The sequence below is a fragment of the Camelus dromedarius genome, chromosome 1 (genome assembly GCF_036321535.1).
Source record: "Camelus dromedarius isolate mCamDro1 chromosome 1, mCamDro1.pat, whole genome shotgun sequence".
Classification (NCBI taxonomy): domain Eukaryota; kingdom Metazoa; phylum Chordata; class Mammalia; order Artiodactyla; family Camelidae; genus Camelus; species Camelus dromedarius.
This window is the reverse complement of record NC_087436.1, coordinates 84,867,777-84,883,192: the sequence shown is the minus strand read 5'-3', so window position 1 is coordinate 84,883,192 and position 15,416 is coordinate 84,867,777. Positions and strand designations below refer to the sequence as shown.

The 15,416-nt window shown below is 38.5% G+C and overlaps 1 long non-coding RNA gene across 1 annotated transcript in view; it reads right to left on the bottom strand.

The window, feature by feature from the left end:
* The window catches only part of LOC135321449 (uncharacterized), an 18,350-nt gene extending 2,967 nt beyond the window's left edge, over positions 1–15,383 (bottom strand). Inside the window, exons 1-3 of the long non-coding RNA XR_010381166.1 lie at positions 15,190–15,383; positions 13,583–13,776; positions 11,730–11,839 (exon numbers count right to left, since the gene is read on the bottom strand). This is a non-coding gene — a long non-coding RNA (uncharacterized LOC135321449). The remainder of the gene's footprint in view (positions 1–11,729; positions 11,840–13,582; positions 13,777–15,189) is intronic.
* Between the last annotated feature and the right edge of the window lie 33 nt (positions 15,384–15,416).

Here is a 15,416-nt window from a genome sequence, read left to right as displayed (position 1 = left end):
CCACTTGGGGCCCATTACCATAGAGATTATTATTTGGCTTTCTAGATTAGTTGCTACAGATAGTAGTTTGACTTCCTGGACTGGTTATTACACATACTCGGTTGGCTTCATCAGCTGGTTGCTGCAGGTTGTAGGTCAGAGTTCTATTTTTACATATGGTCTAGCCATTGTCCATTTGTATATTCAGAAATCTCTTGATTATAGTGGTGGTTACATAATTATATACATTTCTCAAAATCCATCAAACCAAAAACCATATTCAGAAATTTAACTGTTAATATATTTGGTAGTGTTATTTTGACACTATCATAGGAGTATTGAATATTGTAGGATTGAGCATATGTTATCATGTTAATGTCATTAGAAACTGAGATTTTAAGTTTAATAGAATATATGTATAAAATCAAAGAAATTAAAATCCTCTAATGGCAAATTTAACTGGAAATATTAATATAAACTTATTAATATAAATTTCTCTTTAAGAAAAATAAGCTTGCATTTCCTAGATTGGCCCACTGAGACTTTGAAGCAAAGGCATTGTGAGCAATGAGCATCTTAGTATGCAAGAGTGTTCTATAAATGCTGTTTACCACTGAAAAGAATGAAGACTGTTTAAAGAAATTACTGATTCTAGGTCTGGGACAGAAAATGTACAAGATGAACATGGGATATCTTGATGTACCAGGAAAAAAGGAAGCTATTAAAGTCAACTGGGGTCAGTCCAAGGACACAGGAGCCAACTTGAAGTAGCTTCCACTGGCCTAAGATAGGACAATTTGAGCATAAGAAGGAAAATGACTATAATATAGTATAATAAAACACAAAAATATATTTCAGCCCATGAATTTCATAATACTTAAAAAAAAATCTCATTTGTCATCATTGGAACATCTGAAAATCAATAAATAAAGGAAAGACTCAAGCATGTATCTTACCTTTCCTGTAGAAACTGTATTTCAGGTAACAGACGATAAGAGGAAGTTTTAAAGAAGAATTTCCAATAGTCAATGCAGTAGGAATGATAGAACTAGAAAATTACCATTTTTCAATGACTAATGAAATTATGGATTTAGGCAACAATTACCAATGAATGTTAAAAACCATTAGGTAAAAGGTTATGGGGAACTTTATAATGGAAGGAGCAGGCTGACTCCACCCAAACCCAGTAAGTAATCTTAGTATCACTAAAAATGGGTCAGCCAGCCCTACGTGCTCATTATGTGATGTGGTAAGATGTACACACGCCACCAATGAAGGAGACTAATCTGAAAAATGAATGTGAATCTAATCAGTCTCCTAGGTTTAGTTACTGAGTTTTAGGAAATATGGGGAATGAAGGAATAAGCTAAATGACAACCAAATGAAGAATGAAATTCTACAGCACCAATGACTCCATTTCTCTACAAATCAATTATTTAAAGTATGTGTGTGTGTGGCGGGGAAAGGGAAGGGTGGATAGAAAAACTGTTTATTATCTTATTCCTTAAGATAAAAGAGACTTAAGAAAGGTAACATCCAAATACAGCATGTGAACATGGTTTAGACCCTGATTTGAATATACCAAGTGTAAAAAAGACTGTTTTGAAACCATAAGGGAAAGTTGAATTTGGAGAATATTAGATATTAAGGAATAATCACTAATTTTGTTAAGTGTCATAAGGTTGTGATGGGTATGTTTTATAAAAGTCTTTATAAATTAGATAAGACAGTTAGATACTAGGATATTTACTGGTGATACAGCATGAAGTGAGGATTTACTGTCAAATTCTGCAGGAATGAAAAATGGAGAACAATTTAAAATACGATTGGTGTAACCATTATTGAAACTGGATGAAGAATCCATGGGAGTTTATTATACCAGTCTCTCTACTTTTGGGTATGTTTTAAATTTTTCATAGTAAAACATTTAAAACTGTTGACATCTACCATTCTGAAACAAAAGCTAAAGATCATTTTGAAATACCATTCTCTTATAAAAGGACGCAGAGTTACTTGAGAATGGCTCGGGCAAGGAAAATACTAGGTAAGCCAGAATATCTAGGTGCCAGAGGATAAGGAAGTGCTTTAGAAAAAAAAAATGAGAGCAAAAAGACACAGGAAACAATTTGAAATAGTTGTCAATGGCTAGTGCTGGAAAAATTTGAGCAACAAAACAAATAAGGAAGTACTGGAACATCACTCAAAGAATAAAGTAAATACCTGAGCCCATACTAACAAAAAAAATGAATGAGGGAAGAAAGAAAAATTCTTCCTTATGGTATAGTTTCAAATAATAAAAGTAGAAGGAATGAGGGAAACTAGTAAATGTAGAAAAAAAAAATGAGGAAAATAGAAAATCACCATCAAAGCACCATAGTAGTAATTGCTGCAGATGAGATCAATAAATGAATACTAAAATTAATGAGTGAAAGTTTAAGGAGAAATAGAATATTTTCATAGCCTCAAAGTGCTTCTCCTAAAATATTTGTTGACTAAAAGAGGGGAAAATAGTAACATTATAGTGGCAGACATCTGATAGACAATCCCTTAAACAGGGATCGAGGTAAATTTTACCAGTAGTAATGGGACATACCAATGTCGAGATATGATACGATGCACTGAGAAAGGCACCTCACCTCTGTACTGTTCTTCCCCCAAATACATAACCTTTGTCTAACCATGAGAAAACAAAGGACAAATCCAAATTGGGGGACATTCTGTAAGTTAGGATGCTTCAAACAAAACAAAATGGCTGCCATAACAAAATGAAAAGGCAACCTACTCAATGGTAGAAAATATTTGCAAATCATATATCTGATTAGGACTGATATCCAAAATACATGAAGAACTCATACAATTCAATAGCAAGAAAATATACAATCTGATTTTAAAACGGGCAAAAGATCTGAATAGACATTTTTCCATAAAAGACATACAGATGGCCAATGGGTACATAAAAAGATGCTCAATATCATTAATCATCAAGAGAAATGCAAACCAAAACCACAATGAGATATCACCTCACACCAGTTAGAATAGCTATTACCAAAAAGACAAGAAATAGCAAGTATTGGGGAGGATGTAGAAAAAAGGGAACCTGCATGCACTGTTGGTGGGAATTTAAATTGGTGCAGCCACTATGGAAAACAGTATGGAAGTTTCTCAAAAAACTAAAAATAGAGCTAACATATGATCCAGCAATTCCACTTCTGGGTATTTATCCAAAGAAAACAAAAACACTTACTCAAAAAGATATCTGCACTCCCATGTTCACAGCAGCATTGTTTAAAATAGTCAAGATATGGAAACAACCTAAGTGTCCATCAATAGATAAATGGATAAAGAAAATGTCACACACACACACACACACACACGAGTATTATTCAGCCATAAAAAAGAATGAAACCTTGACATTTGCTACAAAATGGATGAATCTCAAGGGCATAACCCTAATGAAATAAGTTAGACAGAGGAAGACAAATACTGTATGATCTCTCTTATATGTGAAATCTTAAAAAAAAAGAAAGTAAGAAAAAAATCTCATAGATACAGAGAACAGACTGGTGGTTGTCAGTGGTGGGGTGTTGGGGAGATGGGAGAAATGGGTGAAAAGGGTCAAAGGTAAAAAGAAAAAATAATTATAATAAAGTAAATTAAAATGAAAAAAATAATAAAATAAAGTTAAGATCAGCTTTCTGAGCCAGGCAAAGGGAAGGCAAGGAAAGAAAAAAAACCTTTAAGTTGTATATATTTTGTATGATTTCCTGCCTTAATCAAGTTTTTCAATTATCTGGCCAGAGCTTTGAGGAAAGATTCTGCCCAGGCATCTCTCCTTGGCTTGTAGATGGCCATCTTCTCCTGGTGCCTTCACATTGTCTTCCCTCTGGGCATGTTTCTGAGTCCAAATTTCCTCTTTTTATGAGGACAAGTCATATTGGATTAGAGCCCACTGTAATGACCTCATTTTAGTTTGGTTGCTTCTATGAAGATCCTATCTCCACGTAAGGTCACATTCTGAGACACTGGGGGTTAGGACTTTAAAATAATGAATTTGGGACAGTGAGCAGTATGGGAAGGGGGACACAATTCAATTCATAATTATGAGGAACAGATTGGAGGACACTTAAGGGGACTTGACAACTAAATGCAGTGTGAGATCCTGGATTGGATCCCACAATAGAAAAAGGATATTGGTAGAAAAACTGAAGAAACCTCAATAAGATCTATGATTTAGTTAGTGATATTATACTAAAGTTAATTTCTTAGTTTTGGATAATTGGGCTATGGTTATGCAAAATGTTAGCACTGGGGGAAGCTGGGCAATGAGTGGGGGGGGGGGGAGCTCTCTGTACTACCTTTGCAACTGCTCCATAAGATTAAATTTTAAAAAGTTAAGACCTATTTGAGTCAATTTCTATCAAGTACCTAAACGATGAAGAGACAGACAATTTGTGGGAAAATGAATTGGTTGCATCTCACTTCCAAGTGAGAAACCAAGTCACCACTGGTTTTCTTGTTCTGAAAATGGGAAATGCCCTCTAATTGGGACAACAAGTAAAAATACCTTTTTTCTCAAAGCAGGCAGTTCAAGTGATGATATGCTAGAAAAATCTCACACATCCTACGCCAAGTCTTGCATTACCCTCTCCGACTAATAAAAAAACCTATCCATATAGCTCATGTGTTTGCTTCTAAGGTAAAAAGTTCAGATTGTGGTCTATGAAAGTGATCATGTCCTATATTGGAATGATGTCTTTAAAGAGAGAAGAAAGATAGTATCTCATTCATATTTGTATTATACACTGGAGGCACTCAAATTATGTGTATTTATTTTCTTGACATGTAATCCTTATAAAGGAAATTTTTTAGTTACTTACTGAAAATCAGATCACCTTAGTAATTATTTTTTTTCCTCTCTCTGCCTTTGCTTCTCTGTATTCTTTTTTCTCCCCTACTCTTTTTAAGTTTAATTCCTCTGCAAGCCAAAATGTCTTTAATTCTCTACACTCTTTCCTCGTATATTTTTAATTTTACTCCTCTTTTAGCTAAGCCACTGCCAGCAATTGGAAACTCCTAGCGCCTAGTTGCCAAGACTAGCAGAATCACCCACACAGGCCTTCAGGTCGTGCACCACACTAGAGGATCCCATCTAAAGGAGAATCATTCCTATCATCGACAACAATTAATTTAGAAGACAATTTACAGGCGAAATCTACAATTTCAGGCCACCAAGTCGAGTTCTGGAACGGTTGGGGAGAGCTCCCTCCTTCATAAAGTCTCATCTGCACTCAGAGAGAGTACCAATCTACCAGCACACACTCTAGCAATTGTCCACACTCTCCCTTGACTACATTCTGAGCATCTCTTTGTATCAGCTGGCTATTTTCACAATAATACAGTATAACAACAACTCTATGTCTGAGTGGCTTATAAACAACAAGCATTTAGCTCTTGCTTATGCATCTTTTTTTTTTACATATTTTTTTAACAATATAACATTTTTTATTGATTTATAATCACTTTACAATGTTGTGTTGCTTATGCATCTTGAGGTTCATTGGAATAGGGCGAATCCAGGCTGGGCTTGGCTGAACTGAGCTGGGATGGGCTCAGATACTGTATGGGTACTTAAAAATTAATTTTTATAATCTTCTATAATTTTTTTAATCATCTAATTCTTTACCTCAAAAAGTCCTATTTAAAGAAAACATCACCACAAGTAGAATGGTGATTGCCAGGGACTGGAAGAGCGAGAATGAGCAGTTATTGTTTAATGAATTTCAGTTTTGCAAGATGAGGAGTCATGGAGATGGAGGGTGGTGATGGCTGTGTAACAATATGAATGTACTTAATACCACTGAACTATACACTTAAAAATAGTTAAGATGGGGGAAGGTATAGCTCAAGTGGTAGAGTGCATGCTTAGCATCTATGAGGTCCTGGGTTCAATCCCCAGTAATTCTCCTAAGAATAAATAAATAAACAAACCTAATTACCTCCCCCCACCCCCCATAAATTTAAAAATTAAAAAAAAATAGGTACGATAGCAAAGCTTATGTTATATGTATTTTACCACAATGTTTTAAATTGGGGGGGAAATTACTGACAATGTAAAGAAAATGAACAAGCCACTGTGCTTTCAAATTTTTCTTACGCTTAAATGAATAACCAGACAACATCAAAATCATAAACTGTCCCCCAAGTTAACACTGATGAGAATATTAAGCCAAGTAGAAATACTGGTACTGTAGTTATCAACCAATGCAAATATTGACGAGCCTCATTCGTTTCACTGTCAAGAAAACATGAAATAAATTTTGTAGATGTCTATAGGTTTCAGAAACAAATCTTTTATTTCAACCATGCTGATGGAAATTTGTTCTCTGTTCCAGATAAACTAACTTTTAGTGGTGGCTAGTCCTAAAATCAAGTTTTTGTATGTTATTCTAATATAGCCATTTCAGTCTAGACAGTTTTCTGCAGACCACTTTTATTGAGTTTCTCTTAACAGTCATGCTTTTCTATTTCATGGTTTGACCATCTCTTTTTTTGCTATCAAGTTGAAGTATTTTTCCTGAAAGACTGACGATTCTATGGAAAAACAGGTAACAAGTTTATTACAGAAGTACCAGATTTTATACACAATTCTAGGAAACACTTGACCCTCAAGTCCTTGACTCTACTTTCAAGCCAAAATATGTTAATAGTAAAAATTAATTATCTACACTGTTTATCGCTAAATAATCATAACAACAGCAAAATCTTATCTTTGTACAGTTTAAGTACTACATGCCAGAAAGTTACTTACTGACTGTTGTTTAAACAAACTTAGCATATGTGAAATATATATCTTCCCACCGAATTTTATCCATACAAATGGTAAACAACTTAATAACTCTTTGGGACAAAGAAGGGATAAAGTTTAAAGCAGTCAGTCAACATTAAATTTGATTTTCCATAAAGATGAATACAGTCAAACCATTTATATTTATCTTGATTTGCTTACACTCCTAGAGTACAGGTCTAGTCTTGCCAGTAGTGTTACTCCTGAATTCCCCAAGTGCAAAGGAGAGAAAAATCTGTGTCCAGGGATTAACCTGAGTGTACTAACAAAGTCACAATGAGAGTCATTAACCTCTACTTTCAAGCCAAAATATGTTGTGTATTTTTGTCCATAGTGGCCAATTCCCACAAGAGGTTCAGAATTAGGTGAGAGATGATCTCTGCACTTCTGAGAGAATCTCTCCAAATGTAAATAGAGAATGTAGCACTGTGCTTTTATTATCATATCACCCTAAAACACGTGCATTGAATAAGGCAACTGCACAAAAAAGGCTTTGAGATGCAATATTATTCTGCAAGTCAACCTTTGCCTTCCTCGTAGTATTTGTATGTCTTATTGTATTATTTGTCTATGTTGTTCAAATGTGCATCTTTTATCTAGTTAATATCTAGTTTTAATATTTATTTAATTATAGTGATCACCATCTTCAGTTAGTGTCTACCTGACTTCCTTCTATAAAGCTGCAAAGAAATGGAAAGTATCATGTTGGGGTAGCTACATCTGTTTCTTATAAAACCTAGAACAAACACCCATTGCTTAATGTGCCTAACAGGAGAAGCTGTCCTCTCATCCTGTCACTGTTAAAGCCATTTATAAATAAAGAATCTGGAAATGGAACACAGTGATCCTTGTTCCAAAAAAAAAAATTACTTGGTGTTCTTTGTGTTGATACTAATGGTCTGACATCTCTGAAAAACTGCTCCTCCTTCCTTAGACAGGAATGTGCATAATTGAGTTATAAGAAAACAATGCTCAGAAACAGAAAAGAGAAAAAGCAAAGTAACTGACATAATAAAGTGCTCAAAGTTATAAATAACGAAAAAATGAGATTATATAAACCCATATGATTTCTTCAGACAGATGAAGACCCTCTTGGCCTCATAGTCAAGTTGAAATCAATTAGACTTAAATTAAGGGACAGTTGGGCTGCAGTAAAAGTGGGTGACGCCTAAGTCCACGTCTGTGAGATCTGTGAGGTTTCTCACTAAGCAAAGTCTGCGAAACCAGTGGCACTGCCCACACATTGGTGCTTCGTCAGGCAGAGTCCTGGAGGCAGTAGAACACTTCTGTCCCTCCTCTGTCAGGGACAGCTGAGGAAAAGGGACACTGCACTCCCCCTCTAAAATGGGCAAAAACAGTACAGGTTCTCTGAGGGATCTGAGATCAAGTCTCCACAAGCATCCCACCTCCGCTTCCTTGGTGCAGGCATCAAGAGTGATTCTCTGAGGACACAATTACCTTTCAGCCAATATTGTTTCATAATTTTGCCAACATCGTTCAAACATCAATACTCACTGCCCTTGGCCATTTAGAAGAGAATTTTCCCTTGGAGCACATTTACAATAAAAAATTTATTTCATGCTACCCAAACATGAGATGGTCTCATACCTGAGATGTGTTAATATACATGGCTTTCTGCCTATGAAAGGGAAGTAGTACCTCAGGGCCTTTGTGACTATTTTGCTTCTCAAGAACATAAACCTACCCAATTTTATCTTCTAAACAACCTGCATGTAAATAGTAACTGCCATTTATTGAGTGTTTACTATGTGCCAAGCAATGTGCAAATGCTTCATAATAAATATACCTCTGCAAATTGCAGGACAGTCCCAAAAGATGGCAATGATTATTTTGAATTTACAGATGAGGAAACTCAAGCCCAGAAGAGTTAAGTAACTTGCCCTAGGTCACTGAACCAGTAAAGACCAGATATGAAACCAGGTCTGAATGACTCCAGCGATCATGTACTTTTCACTATCTTATGTTGCTTCCCAAGCCTACTTTTTGCAGACGACTATAGTAATGTAGAGAAATATTCACTGAAATACTACCATGTTCCTACTATGCACCTTTGGGCTAAATAATTAACCTGTGCCTCCATTTTCTAATCTTTAAAATAAGGATAATAAAGATTCCTACATCATAGGACTGAAGTAGTTAACACATGTAAAGTGCTTAGAATAGTCCATAGGACATAAGTGAACTGGTATGAGTTCTAGGAACTGGGAACACATCAGTGAACAAAACAGACAGAAGCCCTTGTCTTCATAAGCTTCATTCTAGAGGAAAGGAAAGAACAAGTAAACAAACAAATAACATATATATGTATGTTAGCGATACATGTATATCCGATGTGATGCCATAGTATTTCAGGATGTAATAAGAACCATGAAGAAAAACAAAGCCAAAATGGAAAATAAAGGATGCTAGGCTGGGGCACTATTTTAAATAGTGCTCTTATGGAAGGCCTCATTGGGGTAACTTTTGAGCAAGTTGAAGTCCTGGTGGGCAGGGAAAGCAGGATCTTGTAGGTCATTGTAAGAAGTTGGGCTTTCACTCTGAAGCTACTGGAGGGTTCTGAGCAAAGGGTAACATGATATGGTTCATGCTTTTAAAAGGATCCCTCTGGCAGCTGTGTTAAGAATAAGCTGTAGGGAGATAAGCAGTAATTCAGGAGGGACAAGCTATTGGCAATAATCAAGGAGAGAGTAGTAACAGAGATGGTGAGAGGTGATCAGATTCTGGATATACTCTAAAGGTAGAGCCAATGCGATTTCTTGAAAGATTGGATTTAGAATGTGAGAGAAAGAGAGTAGTCAAGGACTAGCAGCTGAAAAGAGAGAGAGAACATGAACTCAAACGGAGAAAACTCAAGGAGAAACAGTGCTTGGAAATCTTTCCTGCATCATATTAAATTATTTCAGGCTCACCTCTTTCTTATTCCAAGTGTTGCTACAGTGACCAATTCTATGCAGGCATCAACCAGCTTCTCTCAATATTCCAGCACCTTGCCTCTCTCACTCCCTACCTATACCATGGGACACTGCAAGAACCAGCCCTCCTTGCACATGTGCAACGAGAAGCATGATGTGCAACCTTGACTGATGGCAGATAGGAGACAGTGGGTAAATGCTTTCCTCTTTGCCCTTCACTCCAGGACAGAATTCTGAGACACATTTCATAAGGCTTCTCGGAAGGTACCACAGCACCAATCAACAAATTGCCCGTGGCATTTGTCAACTCAATAATGCATCCAGCCATTGGCTTTTCTGCCTTCTCTATCTTGTTTCCCCTGACCCCCTTATTCTTTTCCCTGAACTCATTTTCTCAAATAAAGTACCAGCACATAAGTCTTTTTTGGAGGTATATTTCTTATAAAGCATTTGCACATTACTTGGCACATAGTAAATACTCAATAAATGGCAGTTACCATTTACATGCAGGTTGTTTAGAAGATTAAATTGGGTAGGTTTATGTTCCCCTTTAGGGAAACTCTGGGAATCAAAAGTGACTCCAGGAAGCAGTACCAGTATGGAATTTTGGAGGCTGATCCTACAACACTGATCATAAGATAATAAGGACACTGGCTGGGTAAATCGCAGGTGGTGATAACCCCTGGCATACACTATTACCAACGCTCTCCACTGTAGTAGGTTAGAACGAGGTGCAGACGGAAAATAAAGCACTGAATTATATAGCGGCTATGGGTCTTGAGCATTATGGAAGCAATGGTAATTATCAGATGGGCTGACTTCTGTTAACTGCTTTGGAGATCTGAACAAAAGAAAATGGCAGGCTCTGTTTAGCCAACAATCAAGTCATGGCAAACTGTGAAAGCCAGAAACCTCTAAGGCAGAAGAGCCACTGAGAAGACCGTGCTAAAAATCAGCTCCAATATAGAATCATTAGAGTGGCAGAGCTGCAAAGGAGTCTAAATGCACAGCCTTAAAAATACCACCCATGTCAAAGCTAGAGCCTTGACAGGAAAAGAATGGAACCTTAAGATCTAGAATGGGGGCATTTGTGTGTACATGCCTTATAACCTTAAATCCCCAGATTTTTTTGTCATCCTCTTTGCCAGCAGTCTCCTTTTTCTTGATAAAGGAAAACAGCCTCTACTTGTCTGGAAATACTGCAAAGAATATATTTGAGGCAAGTGCCCTATTTATGACCTTATTTTCCCCAATATCCTACCTAGTCCAACCCTCATTACCTCAAGCCCAGAACCAGAGCTTGAGCACAATCCATGTGGAGACTACAAGCCCTGCTCCAGGGAGAACTAGACCAGGGTTCCTCAGTTTCAGCGCTAGTGACACGTGGGGCTGGATAATTCTTTGTTATGGAGGGCTGCCTTAAGTGTTGTAGGTTCTTAAGCAGCATCCCTGGCTCTACTCACTAGATGTTAGTAGAATCCTCTTGGTAATGACAACCAAAAATGTCTCCAAACATAACCAAATGTCCCCTGGGAGTCAAAAAAATCACCCCTGTTGAGAACCACTGAACTATAGATGAACTCAGGAAGAATTGCAAAATTGTCTAACATGAACCAATAGGAACCAGGGAATTACATGTGACAGTGAATATTTAGAGTGCTAAACCAGAGGAATCAGGTTATAAGGCTGGCTAGGGGAGAATTTATGACATGGGGCCATTTACCTGTGATTCTGGATTTAGTATTTTGGCAAGGACACCTGGAGTCAGTCCTAACACAAAGCCTTACTGTGTCCTTAGAGCTTGGATACAATAATGGCCCATGCTAAACGAGATGTTAGAACAACTCTGAATGAGTATTGAGAAAGGAAACACAAGATTCAGGAGAGCAGGACTGTTAGAATGAATTTATTATGGGAAACAAAAGAACCATCAGAATACGTTTCCCAGAAGTAAGGATGTTGGATGAACTTACTGTGAGGCTGAAGTACCTATCAGTTGGATCTGTTGCCCAGAAGTGTTGTGATGAGAGCTGCCTGATGCTCAGACCGTTTGTTCCCACCGATCTAATGGTGCTGGAGGGATCTATGATGGATAAGAGACTGGTGTGAAATTGTTGGAAAGTCCCCAGTAAGAGGGTTGTAGCACAGATCCTTAGTGTTCTGCAAGGCCATGCCTGAGGCAAAGAACTATTCTCCCCTGGGGACGCTAGAGGTACCTTCTCTTGAGCTGGATATTGCCAGATCCACTAAGTCACAAGTGCATGAGTACACCAGTAATTTACTGAAGTATGTAAATGGTACAGGACAGAGCCTGAGCAGGTGCAGAAGACACAAGTAAATTACACAAATGGGTGACTCAGTCTCCCATGGCACTTCTGTAGCGCTAACATCTCTTCCCCAACTCACTCCTACGGCCTCTTAGAGTTCCCTATGACTATCTCAGAACAAAAAGTCTGAGTCTGGTTCACAGATGTATTGGCACATTCTGTTGGTATATAGGCAAAATTGGACTGCTGTGGCACATCGCTGCACTCAGGGATAGCTTTAAAGAACAAAGGTGAAGGGAAATCTTGCCAGTTGGCAGAGCCTGGAGCAGCAGTCTCCATTGTTCGCTTTTTTTTTTTTTTATAGAGGAAGTGGCCTGAAGCACAAGTACTTACAGACTTCAGGGTTTGTCATTCTTGCCTGAAGCAACTCTGCCAACATCCATTATCACCAGAATTATAGCATTCCTGATCAGCATTACCTTAACCAAGGAATATATTTTATAGCCAAAAAAAAAAGTTGACAGTATACAAATGATCATAGAATCCACTGACAGTGCCATATCCCTCATTGCTCAGAAGCAGCCAGACATAAAAATGGCAGAATGGTTTGTTATAGGCTCAGCTAATGTGCCTGCCTGGGGCTGGGATGGGAGTGTTGTCCTACAGGATGTGGTAAATACTCCAAACCAGCCAATAAAGAGTGCCCCTAACAGCTAAAGGCATGGCTCCAGAAAGCCAGGAATGGGAGCAGGATTGGCCCATTTTATCATCACTCCCAGTGACTCATGCACGGAATTTGTGTTTCCTGCCTCTCAAATTTAGGCTTTGTTAGATTACAATAATTAGCTCCCCTGGGGTAGGGTGGAGGATGCTTCATTAAACTTGAAATTCCCTCTCATTTGATTACTTTAGGCTTCTCATGGCAGTAGACCAGCCAGCAAAGAGAGGAGTTACTACTCTGGTGGGAGTAATCAATTGTGATTAGAAAAAGGATCTGGGATTGTTGCTACAAAATAGTAGCAACAATAGAGAGGAATAAATCTGGAATCCAAAGAATTCAACTGGGGCTACTTCTGTATCCAGGGATAAGGTGAACAGGCAATTACACAATCGTGACCCAACCAGAGCAAGGAAAATAAAAGCTGAAGTTTCAGGTTACCTCATTGAGGAAAAAACCTAGTTTAGCTGATGTGCTGGCCAGGGGTGAAGGGAGGTTACAATGGGTAGTAGAGGAGGGAGAGAGTTACTGAAAACAGTTGTGGTCTTGGCATCAGTGTAGCAGCAGGGATTTTCGCTTATTCCAATAACTCTCTTACATTAGTCATTGCAGAGTTTATGGGCAGCTATCACCTTGCAGGGGACTCTGTGAAGGACTAGACTTAACAAAGGGCCAAGTGGTACAAAGAGTGGACTGAAACAGATACCATCTGTCTGCCTTCTGTCACCAGTTCTAATCCTTTCAGCCTCTTATTCCAACCAATGCTGCGACAACCTGTTCTGAACAGAGTTTGATGAACTTTGGGCAAAGACAACATGACTGCACCTCCCCTCTTACTTACTGCCTCAGGACTTCTCTGATGTAGGAGTCAGCTTGGCATTCACAACTGTGCATTTCCAAAGTGTAGAGTAGTTAATGGCCAGGGGCATTACCCTTTGATTAAAGGTGGATTGGAGCTGACAGATAAATGCTTCTTCCACTCTGGCTTTCAGTGGACAGTTCTGAGACTCATCTCATGAAGCTTCTCAGAAGGTCCTACGGGATCAAGAAAATATTCAGACATGGTGATGACCAACTCAATTACACATCCTTATACTGCCTCTTCCTTACTTCCTCTCCCCTTCTCTCACTATTGATCCCTGGGATCAAAGCCCCAAATAAAATACTGCACATAAGCCTTTGTTTTAGCCTCTATTTTGTGGGGAATCCAGGAAGGGAGGGGAGAGAGAATTTAATTTTCAGACACACAAGTTTGAGATGCCTAATAGACATCCAAGTGGAAATGTTGGGGAGGCCATAGACACACAAATTTGGAGTTCAGGGAAGAAATCCGGGCCTCTGAAAAGCAACTCACTTCCCAACTTTGAAAAGGGCTATAAACATACAGGTTTGAAAAAAAAAAAAAGATAATAGGACAAAATAGCACAGGCAATTGTGATATAAAGATTGTCCACAGTAAGTGTTCTGGGACTGAGCAGGAAGGACCTAAGAGGTCTTTGTAAAGAAAAGATTAGGTCAAATTCTGTTTTTAAAAGGGAAGTCAATGAAACTGAAAAGCATATCAAGTAGCATTGACTAGAGTATATTGATCTCAGAGGCAAACAGTTCCCTACTATTTCTGCTGCTTTTTCCACCAAATTATTTCTTCAGATAAACACTGAAAGATACTTTGCACAGCTCATTTTCCCCTTTCTCAGTGAATCCATCTTGACAGAGTGAATTATTCCCATAGTACGTCATCTCTTTCTTTTACTTTTGTTGTTTCGTTTACCACACTAGACTGTCATTCATCCTTCTATTTAATTCTGTCTCCCCAGTGACAGTGTGCCCCCTTCTTATGAGATCCCTGTCTTTGTACCTCCAGCACCTAACATGGTGCCGGCACTAAGGTGGTACTGTTTCTCGAATGCTTGCATGAAGTGGTCCCTGCAGAACCCTTGCAAAGGACTGTGTTGAGCCACAGCAAAGAAATTGCTCCTTTGAATTACCAGCACATTTATCGGACCTGTACCTCTCTTTGGTCACATATTTTGCCTTATTTTATATGCATTTGCATGTATATCTTGTTTCGCCCTTCCATACCATGAACTTCTTCAGGCTTGAATCACCTCTGCACCTCCATCAAAGTGTCTGGCATAAAACAGGTGCCAAGAATATGTACTCAATAAATCAACTGCCTTGCAACCAGCAACACTGGCATCATCTGTACTTCTCAAACTTAAAAGTACATAGGCGTCACCTTGTTAAGAGGTAGATTCCCAGCCGAAAAGGCTGCATTTTCCAAAGAGCCCCCAGATTATGCCCAAGCAGCTGGTCTGCAGGCCACATTTTAAAATATCAACGTCACTACATCAGTGGTTCACGACCGTAGCTGCATATTAGACTCTTTCCCGGAAGATATTAAAAGTGTCTGGGACACCCTCCCCTTACGCCGAGATTCTGATTTACCTCATTTAAACTCTCCATACTGTAAGTAGGAAGGATCTAGAGTTAACCGAGCTTTACGTGTGCAACAGAAAACATTTAACAGGATCGCTTCTTAAATGAGTTGCTGAAAATAGCTGAATAAATAACTCTCGTAAAGAAAGATGCAGCACCGAGCTCCCAGGTCGGAGGCAGGCTAGGTGCGATGAGGCCCCGCCCCTGCCTGTCCTTGACACGCCCCTCGGGCGAGA